Raw genomic sequence first — 12687 nt, forward strand, 5'->3', positions numbered from 1 at the left:
GTAGGAATGCAAATGAGGCCTCTCAGCCGTCCCCACAATCTCTGCAGCACCTTTTTTGACAGTGACTATGAGTAAATTCATCACTGCATCCTCAAAACATCTCCAGCAGCCAGGGGCAAGTGGGGCTGACACCTGTGAAGGAACTGTAACTTCTCACTTTATGCTATACCGATTTGCAAAGAGAAGACATGAGTTGGTACAGTGTGAGACACAAACATTTAATGCAACATGTTGACTGACAGTGCTTAAGTCCAATCAAACTAAGAGCTCTAATTCACTTTATAATAATCTTTAATAATAATAATCTTTATTTGTATAGCACCTTTCATACATACATGCAACTCAAAGTGCTTTACAGAATAAATAAAAAGAAAACAAAGATAAGCAAAACACATTAAAAGAAATAAAGATAGAAGGAAACAAAATAAAATAATGAAATAAACTGAAAAAGATAAAATGAAAGAGATAGAAGACAAAAGTTTCTTAACTAAAAGCAGATCTAAACAGAAAGGTTTTAAGATTACTCTTGAAGCTGTACAGGGATGTAATGCCTCTTAGCTCCTCAGGAAGAGAGTTCCAAAGCTTTGGGCCGTAGTGGCTAAAAGCACCCTCGCCAATCTTTAACCGGGTTTTAGGAATCACCAGTAGATTACTGTTTGAGGACCTGAGAGACCTGACAGGAACATATCTCACCATCATTTCACTGAGGTAAAGAGGAGCAAGACCATGAAGACATTTAAAAACCATCACCAGAACCTTAAAATCTATTCTAAAACTGACAGGTAACCAGTGCAGTGAGTGGAGTGCAGGTGTAATATGATCTCTCTTTCTTCTCCGGGTCAAGACCCTTGCAGCAGCATTCTGAACTCGCTGTAGGTGAGAGATAGAGCTCTTTGGGAGAGCAGATAAAACAGCGACTATGAATACTTCAGCGTACACACTAAAAAAGTGCATTGTTATTCAAAAATATAATGATGCTTGTTCATGATCATATGACCAAGCTGATTTTTTTAAATTGCTGATTTGTGGAATAATATGGTTCCTATTTGAAATATTCAAAAAATATACTCATTTTTAAAAAAGAATGCATATCTAAGATCAGATGTGTAAGTCACTGATAGGAGTTGGGCAGACTTTCTACATGCATTTCCCCAAAGCTCAACTACAGGTACAGAAATTCAAACTGAGGGTGCAATGCACTTCTAATAGAACTAGGCCTGAACAGAGTACTTAGGCAGCAGCTGAGTGGATCAAGTTGAGCAAGTGGAACACTTTGACATGTGTGTCCCTTCTAGGTTTTGGACAAACTGTTCTGCAAAGATATTCCAAAGAGCATGAAGAAATGACTATAGCTACTATAACTAGACCCAACAGTAAATCTGTAATGCTGAATGAATGAACTTAACTAGGTGGCATGTTTGTGGTGTGACAGAAATCCTTTCTTTGTGTCATGATAAGTGGTTACATCATGAGATTTCAGTATTTCAGTTGCATCATTAACTACTTTTCTCAAGAAACTGATGGAGATGCAGGCATGGATAGTGACACTTTCTTCTATTTTTATGAAAGTTGTGAAGAAAGAAGGTTCTTTTTCCCATAGCGTCAGTTTAATAGAACTCAATTAAAGGACAGTTACGGTAGACGTGACTGTTCATCAAAAGCTGTTTTTTTTCCTCTTCCACCCTTGCTAACCCCACACAAAAACCAATTTGAAATCCACTCAGAATGATCACATTGACCTCCCTTCTTTTTTACCGGCAGCTCCCTATGGGCAGACAACACATCTCTCCGCCTTCCCTTAAGGAGGGTTACGAAACCAGGGCACTTCCCCTGCAGTAATTGTGGACGCTTCAACCACCTCTTTGAAGCTGACAACAAGAAGCTTGAGCCACTGGAGCCTCACATTTGTTCCCAGAGATAGTGGGCAACCAGTGCTTACCACTCCACTCCCACGTTTGAGTGAGACAGAGAGGGAGATGGGGACAGGCTGTAGTGGCTTTGAATAAGGATTCTCAAGTCACAGTGACATTTACAGTGCATTGCTGAGCCCATCAAATTTCAAAGACAGCTATTATGTGCAGTAAACAGTCAAGAACATAATTTTCTTTCACAGTGTCAAATGCATCTTTTATGCCCTCTATGCTGTATGGAAAACCCATGCCATATTAAGTTGAATGGAGTTTGGTACTAATGGACACTTTGCTCTTTCCAAAAGTAATCAGAAGAAGCAGTTGGTCAACTGACCAATCCATCCTCTGCCAACACTGGAAAAAATGATATCCTGATAATCTAGTTATATTATCGAATGTTTCTCATCATTAGATTTTTGTAAGAATATTACAAGATTATTCAGTGTATATCTAGATATTAGACTTGTTTTAAGTTTATTGTTTACTATTTTAAAAATCAAATTTTAAATAATCATCAACATCATTTGAGCACAACAGGTGCCCTTTATGTTGTGTGAGATGAATAGATCAATGGAAACTGCTTTTCTCTAGAAATACATTGAATGATCTTGTAATATTCTTACAACAATCTAATGATGAGAAACATTCCATAATATAACTAGATTCAAGATGTTTTCGATTATCAGGACATAATTTTTCCAGTGTTGGATACACAAATATATATATACATATATATATATATATATATATATATATATATATATATATATATATTTACAAACATGCCTTTTACAAACACAACACAAGGAACATGAAAAAGGAGGCTAAGCAGTAAAGGATGAAGAGAAAGAGAAAAGAGAACGGAGAGACTGAAGAAGAGAGTTTGGGGCCATGGCAACAAAGGACCTACCTCCCAAGGTGAAAAGTCTGGCGCGTGTGGGAAAGCAAGTAAGGTACTACAAGACGACCTGAGATAGCAAGAGGGGTGTAAGAGGTCAAAAGTGCACTTGAGTCAACACATTCTTTGGTAGCAACTGTTGGGGTGGACAAGCTTACAAAGTACAAAAATCACATTCATCCTAATGAGAATCACATCCAAATCACAGTGCTAAAATCACATTCATCTTAATGAGACTTAATCACTTCAATGTCCCAGTGACAAAAATCACATTCATCCTAATGAGACTTAATCACATCCAAATCGTAGTGGTAAAAATCACATGCATCCTAATGAGACTTAAGCACATTCTAATCGCAGTGGTAAAAATCACATCCATCCTAATGAGACTTAATCACTTTAAAATCACAGAAGCAAACATCAAATTCAGCGTAATGCTATTACATCTGAACCACAATGGCAAAAATCACAATCAAACTTCACTGATCTTCAGCCTAGACCCTTCATTTCTGATTTAGGCAGTAGGTTTGCATGAGGAAAACATAATACAAAAGTGGCCCTTATATTGACCAGCTGGGAATGTTAAGTATGTTTGAACAGCTTGTAACTTTGGGGAAAACAAGTGGGACAAGTGTTCTGGATAACAAAAAAACATGTCCTGTGCAACCGGAATAGGATGTTTTGCATGCATGTAATCTGTATTATTTATAGTCACTCAGAGTGGCGCTGGATTTTACGCACTTGGGCAGCTGTCATGTTCAACCAAGTGATAGTTTACTGAGTAGGGCCGCAATTAGCAAACGTGGCAGCTTGTCGGAGATAAGGCTAGCACGGCTCACATTTATCACTGCCAGGCATTGATCAGCGATACTTGGGGTGCCAGCATCAAAGGCCAGGTGACGCAGGACCAGGAGCTGAATGCTCACTCAGTGTGACCTGTCTGCAGCCACAGGGGAGATAATTGCCCTGCTACACAACCGATCTCATTTCTGGAGTTGTCTTTACTTGGTATTGACGTTCTACTTCAGATTCTTTAGTTTATGTGTATGTAGGGCTCTTGGCTGTACAGCCAGTCAGTTCAAAGATTAGACACAATGTATTGCCGATTTTGCAACAAAACCTTCTTTGAAATGGTAACAATATAGGAATAAAATATTTTCAATGTATAATAATATAACAAGACTTTATTCCACTGATTTTCAACCTTTTCTATTGGTCTGTTTGCTAGGAAATGTTCACAAAATGGAAAGGACATCCACATGCACATTGTTTTTACACTTAAAAAATAAGTAACCTACATGTTTGCCCTAAAATTGGGAGCTTATTGAACGTCAAATAGTATTTTAACAGAACAATAATCAGTGTAACATACTCTCATTATTCATTGATCGATAAAATCCCTTATCATGCCAGAATTGTTCACAACTGTGGTGATAGGAACCAGAGAAATCAGATAGCTGAAGAGCTTAATGTGTCTAAAAGCTACCTCACAAAAGGTTGACAGAAAAATGTTACAAATATGTTGCCTAATGTCTTTATTTCATAATACTTTAGATATAAAGTTTTAGCCTGAAACATATTTTTAAAAAATTCATTCAGAGATACATTCAGGGGGTTCTAATGCAAAATACAGCCTGTTTTGGATAGTAAAGTAAAAGTTAAAATCCAAAACAAGTTAAAGTTTACAGTGTATGTTTGTGCTGTTTTTGTGTTGTAGACATTGCAACCCCTGGTTCCTGTCCCCACCACTGCGAAGAAATTTGATTGGACAAGTTCCTCTACAAGGAATTTTTTCACATCAAGCCACTCTTGAGAATATTTGTTTACACCTCAACCATTTGTTTACATTGAATTATGCTGGTGATATCCCATATTAATAAAAGTAATGCATGGCCATGACTAATAAGGGGTTGAGATGAGACGCCTTACTAAGTTGAGGCCACAACTTATTGATCTTATTCCCACACCTTTCTAAGTCATTGTCATGCTTTAGGATCTTGATCCCACACCTTACATGCATTCAAATAATCACATTTATCCTAGTGAGACTTAATCACGTTAAAATCACAGTGGTAAAAATCACATTCAACTTAATGAGACTTAATCACTTTGAAATCAGTGACAAAAATCACATTCATCCCCATGAGACTTAATGACATTCAAAAATCACAGTTCCAAAAATCACATTAATCATAATTAGACTTAATCACATCCAAATCACAGTGGTAAAAATCACATTCAGCCTAGAGAGACTTAATCACTTTAAAATCACTGTTGCAAAAATCACATTCAGCCTAGAGAGACTTAATAACTTGCGCGGAGCAGTGGGCAGCCCTATGCATGGTGCCCGGGGAGCAACTGGGGGTTAGGTGCCTTGCTCAAGGGTACTTCAGTCATGGACTGTCAGCCAACATGGTTGTCAGCCGGAACCAACCTTCCGGGCACAAATACCAATAACATAAAATAACATAAAAATAACAGTGGAAAAAATAACATTCAGCCTAATCTTAGGCAGTAATGCAGCATGGTCATGCATTATGTTTATGTGACCAGCAGGGCTCCATGGAATTATGCAGACTATTTTAGAGAAGTATGTGGAATTCCCTTTAAAGGCAGCCAGATTACTTACTTTAAAGCACCAAATCATTTTTCATAGTGACATTTCAGAGCAGATAGAAAGGAAGAAGTGTTTTATGACTTTCCGTGTAAATCAGTGGAAAACAGTGGGAGGCCAGAGAGAAAAAGGCATTGGAGCCCTTTGAAGGGTTAAACTTTTCTGGATCCAAAGCAAACTCCTGGGGTTCCTTTCTCAGCTGCTGATGAGGTAGCCTATGAGTTTTTCACACTTTCAGGGACATTTCTAGCTGTGTTCTCTTGGAAGTCATCACACAAATTAACAGACGGTCTCCTGATTTTAAAAAGTCTTGGAGCACTCTTGATAAAGTCTAGATGAAGAAAATTTCTGCAGCAGGGCAGCAGCGACATCACTGAAACGGAAATTCAATTGTCTCAAGTGTTTCATATGGGTTTACACTTACTTGAAATGCTGTACAGGGAGTAAAGGGTGTTTTTTTTGTTAAAGCCAGTGGAGGAGTGATGCTTTGGGATGGTAGAACCTCCATAATAGCCCCAGCACATTTCTCAAAGGGCTAATTTGTCACTTGTCAAATGCATATTTGGTGAAAGGTAATTTGCTTTAGTTGAGCAGATTCCCTGTGGTCTGTCTCTGTCACTTTATGCGACGTTGGATAAAGGTACGTTAAGCAATGATTTGATGCTAAAAGCTCCCATCTTTCCGACCACCTCTCTGTACACACACAAACCTGGACCTGTCCACCAACAAAGAAGAAAAATAAAAAGTGGTTCTTCCTCAGCTGTGGTCATCAAGTCCATGCACACAGGAGTTTTGTTGTCTGCATCATATGCTCATCATTTATTTGATGAAATGAACAAATATTCAGTTAATAATTTAAATAAAAACATTTTAAGCAGCCCAACCTGTCCAGGGTGTACCCTGCCTTTTGCCCAATGACAGCTGGGATAGGATCCAGCACCCCGCGTGACCCGGATGGAGAAGCAGCTTAGAAGATGTGTGTGTGTGTGTGTTTGTGTGTGTATTTTAAGCAACCCAAAACTTTAAGATACCCCAAAAGTTTTGCATTAGCTAGAAAGCAGTTGCTAAGTCAGCTTAGCTAGTTATAGCTAGCCTTGAAGTCAACATGTCTCAGAAATCATAACTGTTTTTTTTCCTTCTCCATCCATGGGTGCATGGTGATGTAATAAAAATCAGAAGACTTTTTATGTGCAGGCAAACGTCAATAAATTAAGATGGAAGATGGAGATCAATAATTTTGTCTTTCAAATTTTATGATATGATGAATAATATAATATAATATAATAATATAATAAAATAGGCAGGAATATGTAGTAAATTAGGTTTCCAGGTTGACTTTAAGCAGTAGCCGATTGTGCTAAAAATAGCAATATGGTCTCATGACTGAAGAAGCCTGGCAAATGCTTGTGTTGGACCACTGCAAATATAGAAAATGCAATTTTAGATAAAACTAATATCATGTCATATATCATGTTGTATCATATCATGTCATGGCATATCAATATCAAGATCAATTAATATCAATAATAAAAACCATTTACACTGAAAAAGTCATGTATTAAACTTACATGATTCAGTGCATACTCAACAAATATTATGTCAGTAATATTGCTTAGAAAATAATGTGTGTGTGTGTGTGTGTGTGTGTGTGTGTGTGTGTGTGTGTGTGTGTGTGTGTGTGTGTGTCTGTGCTTATTGCCAAATGTAGAGATGTGCTGATATAATACAGTACTGTGCAAAAGTTACAGACCACCACAGTTAAATTCTTTTTTTTTCATTTTTAGCAGTATGTACAACTAAATATATACTAAAAATACATATAAAAATACACAGAAGCCTCAACATCTAATATCACCTTTTTCATTCTGGTGCCCACCCTTTGCCATTATTACAGTTTCCATTCAATTTTTTAAAGAATTCAGTGATATTTTTTCACACCTGCAAAGTTCAGTCTTAGATGTCAGTTGCATTTTCTGCTTTTCACGATCCAATCCATGTTGTTCCAATGTTGAGGTCTGGACTCTGGGGTGGTCAATCACCAGCAGCTTCTGTGTTTGATTTGCAAATCCTTCCTTTTCTCAGTAAGGGCCTCTTGACAGCTACACATCCTTTCAGACTCGTAGTGCTGAGTTGTCTTCTCACAGTGGAAGGATGAACAGAAACATCTGCGGATTTTTTTTTTAGATTTGAAGTAAGAGTGGACCTTAATTTTTCTTCAAACATAAAAACTTTGTGTTGTTTTTTCTTACGGGGACAGTTTTGGTGGGCTAGCATGTCTTGTGTGGCTGGTAGGAGTCCATGTTTTTCCACTTATTTTAATTTGACTTCCATCTTGCTTTTGCAAGTGGATTATCTTACATCTAATTTCTCCTGAAATATCTCATGAAAAAATAAATAACTTGCTTAACAGCTGCTTAGACTAGAATTTAAATAAACGAAGGGTGTTCTCAAGTAAGTTCAAAGTAAGCACTTCTTCCAGTGTGTCCTCCAGATGAGGGTGAGGTTGAGATTGTGCCAACTGAAAAATAGCATGAAGACCACTGATCTATGGTAGGCTAACTTATCTCTTATGCAACTGTGTTCATTTAAAAAACACCACTGATCGCACTGGCTGTTAACGTGGCTTGACCTCACCTTTCAACATATTGTCAGCTGCTACATCTGCCTAACATTCAGTCTCAACTGACCATTCCCCTTCTAATTGGTCACGTCATTCTAATTGACAAGCTAAGAGTGGGCTTTGATGACCTTTTCCCCTCGTCCTGCTCTGCCTTTTGGCTTGTTCTCTCCTTCAAAGGGGATTTCTGTGAGCTGCATTTCTACAGACACAAACACCAGATATTTGCATACTTGTTATTTCCGCTTTTTTGTCCTTTGTTCTGGATGAGATTATGAGTGTGTAAAGAGTGTGCTGCCCTGGGGCTGTTTGAGGGGCTTGGGTAATAACAGGCTGCGTCTTCAGTATTATTGACACTGTGGAGATTAGTTATGGTGACAGATCTCAGAGCTTTATGAACAGAGGGAAGTGGAAGTGTGCTTCTCAGGAAACGTAGGGCTTTCCTCTGTAAGCAATGGCGCTGGGCTTTTTTTGGTGCAGCGCCCCGAACGGTAACTGGGCTGAGGGATGACCTCCATTAGGGCTTAATGTCATTTGCATTATATTCTGTCCAGACCACAGCATGAAGCGCATGGCTGCTGCCGAAGCATGTCATGAAAAAAAGGTGCAAAAAAAGGCTTGGAATGTCACTTCAAGGACTGTGGCTCACATGCTGGGCCTTTTCTAGGAGCGCGGCCAGATTTTGTAGAAAGCCGGCCAGTGTGCACACTCCGCTCCCAGTCTGTGCCAACTCTGTTCGTTTGTGAGATTCCAGACGTCCTCAGCGCCAGCCATAACCCCACAACAGGATTCTCGGCTGCAATGTATGACTGAATGGAGGACTAAAGGGTTAAAAAAAAATCACCATTGCTCTGGTCGTCACTGTTTATCGCTTTATATCCCAAGGAACTCTTGGTGGTTCCACACTTTTGTTCCATACCCTTAATAATAATTATTAAGCCTTGACCAATTTAGGAGTTGGCAACCCAAATGTTAAGAAGAGCCATTTTGTCCATTCAACAAAAATCAAACCAGCCTGGCAGCCACAAGATTTTATGTCCATTTTATCATATTGGATGTAAACATGTCTTAGTATGTGCTCCTGTGTTAATCTAGGCTAAAAAATATAATACAAAGGAACGCAGCTTGCTTTGCTTTTCATCTCCAGCAGGTAGTAGAACAGTGGCAGGAAAATGACTTCACCTTTATGACTTTTTATGTTTCACAGTTTCTCATCCTAGATTAAACATATCAGGAAACCAGCTCTAGCACTTATAAATGCATCCATCTCCAAAGTATCAACCTTTTTAATGTTTCTCTTTGTCTTTACATTAGCTGTTGTCTACCTCGCTATGTGACCAACAGTCTGTGCACCAACCTACACAGTTAAAGGGTGAATAAGCAGTTATACATTAACTCCAACGTTTAAGACCATCCATCCACTTTCTAAGGCGCTTCTCCGTCAGGGTCGCGGGGGGATGCTGGAGCCTATCCCAGCAGTCTTCGGGCGGAAGGCAGGATACACCCTGGACAGGTCGCCAGTCCATCGCAGGGCAGACAGACACAGACACAGACAGACAGTCACTCACTCACACACTCACACCTAGGGGCAATTTAGCATGTCCAATTGGCCTGACTGCATGTCTTTGGACTGTGGGAGGAAACCGGAGAACCCAGAGGAAACCCACGCAGACACGGGGAGAACGTGCAAACTCCACACAGAGAGGACGACCGGGAATCGAACCCAGGCCTTCCTCGCTGTGAGGCGACAGCGCTACCCACCACACCACCATGCCGCCCACGTTTAAGACCATTTACTGTTAAAACTGTGGTAGAAAAATGTAATGCTGCTGTGGAGCCACATGTTGCCTGACCTAGTTAAAAGTATATTACTTCATATACATGTAAGGTAAGATCACCTCAGTTAGGTAACCCACAAACTCAACTGACTGGGCCTTTATGTTTCTTGTGAAACATTATTGTTCGTTATTTTCCTTTAATGAAGAAACAGTGAATTTGGTTAATGTTTTGACTGCAGGCAAAACTAGAAAAAAGAAGATACAAGGTAGAATATTTCTGCTCTCCAGGTTACCTAGAAAGTGCCAGAATAACACTCATTCTGGATCATTTTAGCCACTGATAATACGCCTTGGGATTTGAACATATAAAGTTTCTTGAAGTTTTACTGAGCCTTGTTTTATCAAATAATTAAGTTTCTGCAGAGCATATTACCCCAATATATATCTACATCGGCTTCAGCGCCAAGCTGGCATCAGCTGCTCCCTTTAGGAAGAAGAAGGATGTTCAAATTCGAGTCAAATTGCTTTTATTGGGTGCCTGAATACAAATGAGATACCTCAAAAAAGACCAAACACATCTTCCCCCATATCCGCTTTGTCCAAATATAGCCAACTTTATCTCACTGCGTCACAATTTCTGCTCATAGCCCCATTAGATAAAGGGAATATCTGAGGAGAAGAATGTGGTGGTGGTATGTGGAGGATTTTAGTGTTCTAAGCCAGGTGTATTTTGGTACACTGTATGACTCTGCTCCTTGGAAGCAGCCAGATCTTCCTTTTCCACAGTAAGACTGGAGTGGATCTAGGCATCTTTAGAACTCTAAACTGCTGGAATTGAGACTAGGGTTTGTGTATGCTACCGGAAGAGCGTGTTTTTATGAAGAAGAGACGAGTGCAATAAAAGTGCACTTGTCATTTGTTTTGCAGAGACACGGGGATAAATGAAGCATCTCGTCAAGTCGCATCCCTTCGGGTATGTGAACGTCAACCCTCTTTAGTATCATAACCTCGCACTTCAATCTCATCATTAGATATTTTCAATGTCATCTTTTAGGGCACGCGCTTAAAAACTGTTATTTCTTTAAGACACACCGGCTCCAATTACCACCCTTCTTAGCTCCCTTAAATGTAGTGAAAACTTCAGGCGTAGATGTCATTCCTCATGATTTATCGCTCCGCTGGGAAATCCACAGCTAGCGTCCTCAATATCTGCTCACACCTCACACAATCAGCTCGTTTAGACTTGTTAACGCTCACTGCCATCAGATTTGCCTGACTTGCAACGAGGCTAGACTCTTACATTTACATAACACACAGCTATAAATATGCATACACAAGCAACCATCATGGTCACTTCCGATTCGGTCAGACTGGCTGTGATGAATTTCTTCTTGGTTTTGCTGCTCCACAATCTGCCCCATGGTAGAACGAGGCCAGAGACGTCCACAAAAAGAGAACAATTGAGGCTAGGGCAGTTAGCTGTCCACTTAAGTGACGTCACATCACTCATTTTAGTGATTCACAGATCACAGAGGCCTGTGCTCATTGAAGGTGCCACCAGTCAGAAGGTGTTACAGTGAGAGACTGTGGAAGACTGATTATCCCATTAGCCACACACTGACAGTGTGACCTTTGCTGGGATACATGTATTTTCAAGGCTGATCATGCCTCTGGGAGCATTCAAGATATGACACATGCAGTCACAAGTCACCAGCTGTAAGGTAATGCGAGTGTCACAAGCAGGGGGTAATGTTAGATCATGAAGATGCATGATTGATCTTTTTCATCCTGAGCCTGTCAATTATAAAACAATGGCAAAGACAAGTATGGACGAATTAGAATGTAACGAAGGCCCTCAACACAACACGCTGGAGTGATATATCATCCACTCTAGTATACTGATATTAGTAGTTTGATTTTCATCCAGTTTTCAAATTAAATTCAAGTGAATAACTTACAGGTGGCAGAAATGTTATGCAAATACTAACCTTTCTATGCGTCAAGACACAGATGTTTAACGTGTTTATGTGCACAAATCAGCCATGTGTTTTCTGGTTTCTATTTGGCTTACATATACAATATTATGTTCCCTAAAGTTCCCTTTGGTAGAATACAACAGAACAGTCCCAAACAAGCTACATCAGATTTGTTAGACATTCTTTAAGCATTTAAGTAGCAGTACTTAGGAAGCATGGGCTCATTAGTGATGGCAATGAAATATCATCTGGTACCATGATAATATAAAAAATATTGCAGAAATGAATTTATCAGTATTTCTCAGCACTAGCTATAGTGCTCTGCTGAAAAAAAAACAATGTTGGTCTAAACTGCTTTATGCTGGTCTGGTGCTGGTCTCGTGCTGATTTGGCTGGCCATCAGCATCAAAACACAATATGCTGTTTTGAGCTGGTCTAGTGCTAGTTTAGCTGGTCACTCAGTATACCAGTATCAAAACATGACATATGCTGGTTATGCTGGTGCCCAGTCATACTCTGGTTTTTCAAGCAGGGTTGGTGATTTATTTGGTTCCTTTAGGCCATTCTTACACATTTTGTGCATTCACGTGCACTCCTCACCAAGATATGTGTCTTAGAGAACACATCAAGCCAGTGACGCTTTCGTCACAAAACAATGGCATGCCCTCACTGCTGGCAACATAAATGGGCAACTTCCAAGTACATTCTCAAACAGAAACAGCTTGTGACTGCTGAGACAGGAAAGAGGAGCTTTCATATAGCATACAAGCTTGTGGAGCAAGCACACTCACTCGCTTCTTATTAAGATTCTCACCATCACGCTACCTGCAGGCGTGTGCAGCGGCGTCATTCCTGCGCTAATTTCCATAGCTGTCAGCAGCCTCACTTTCACAG

The 12687-nt window shown here is 39.7% G+C and overlaps 1 long non-coding RNA gene across 2 annotated transcripts; it reads right to left on the minus strand.

Moving 5' to 3' along the window:
* Positions 1–526: 526 nt before the first annotated feature.
* Positions 527–10688, minus strand: LOC119262397. 2 transcript variants are annotated; one of them, XR_005129605.1, is made up of 3 exons: positions 10678–10688; positions 8419–8422; positions 527–821 (listed from the first exon to the last, which is right to left on the minus strand). It is a non-coding gene; the product is annotated as an uncharacterized LOC119262397 (long non-coding RNA). The 2 variants fall into 2 exon arrangements; XR_005129604.1 differs by lacking the exon at positions 8419–8422.
* Between the last annotated feature and the right edge of the window lie 1999 nt (positions 10689–12687).

This window comes from Pygocentrus nattereri, chromosome 24 (assembly GCF_015220715.1).
Source record: "Pygocentrus nattereri isolate fPygNat1 chromosome 24, fPygNat1.pri, whole genome shotgun sequence".
Lineage (NCBI taxonomy): Eukaryota > Metazoa > Chordata > Actinopteri > Characiformes > Serrasalmidae > Pygocentrus > Pygocentrus nattereri.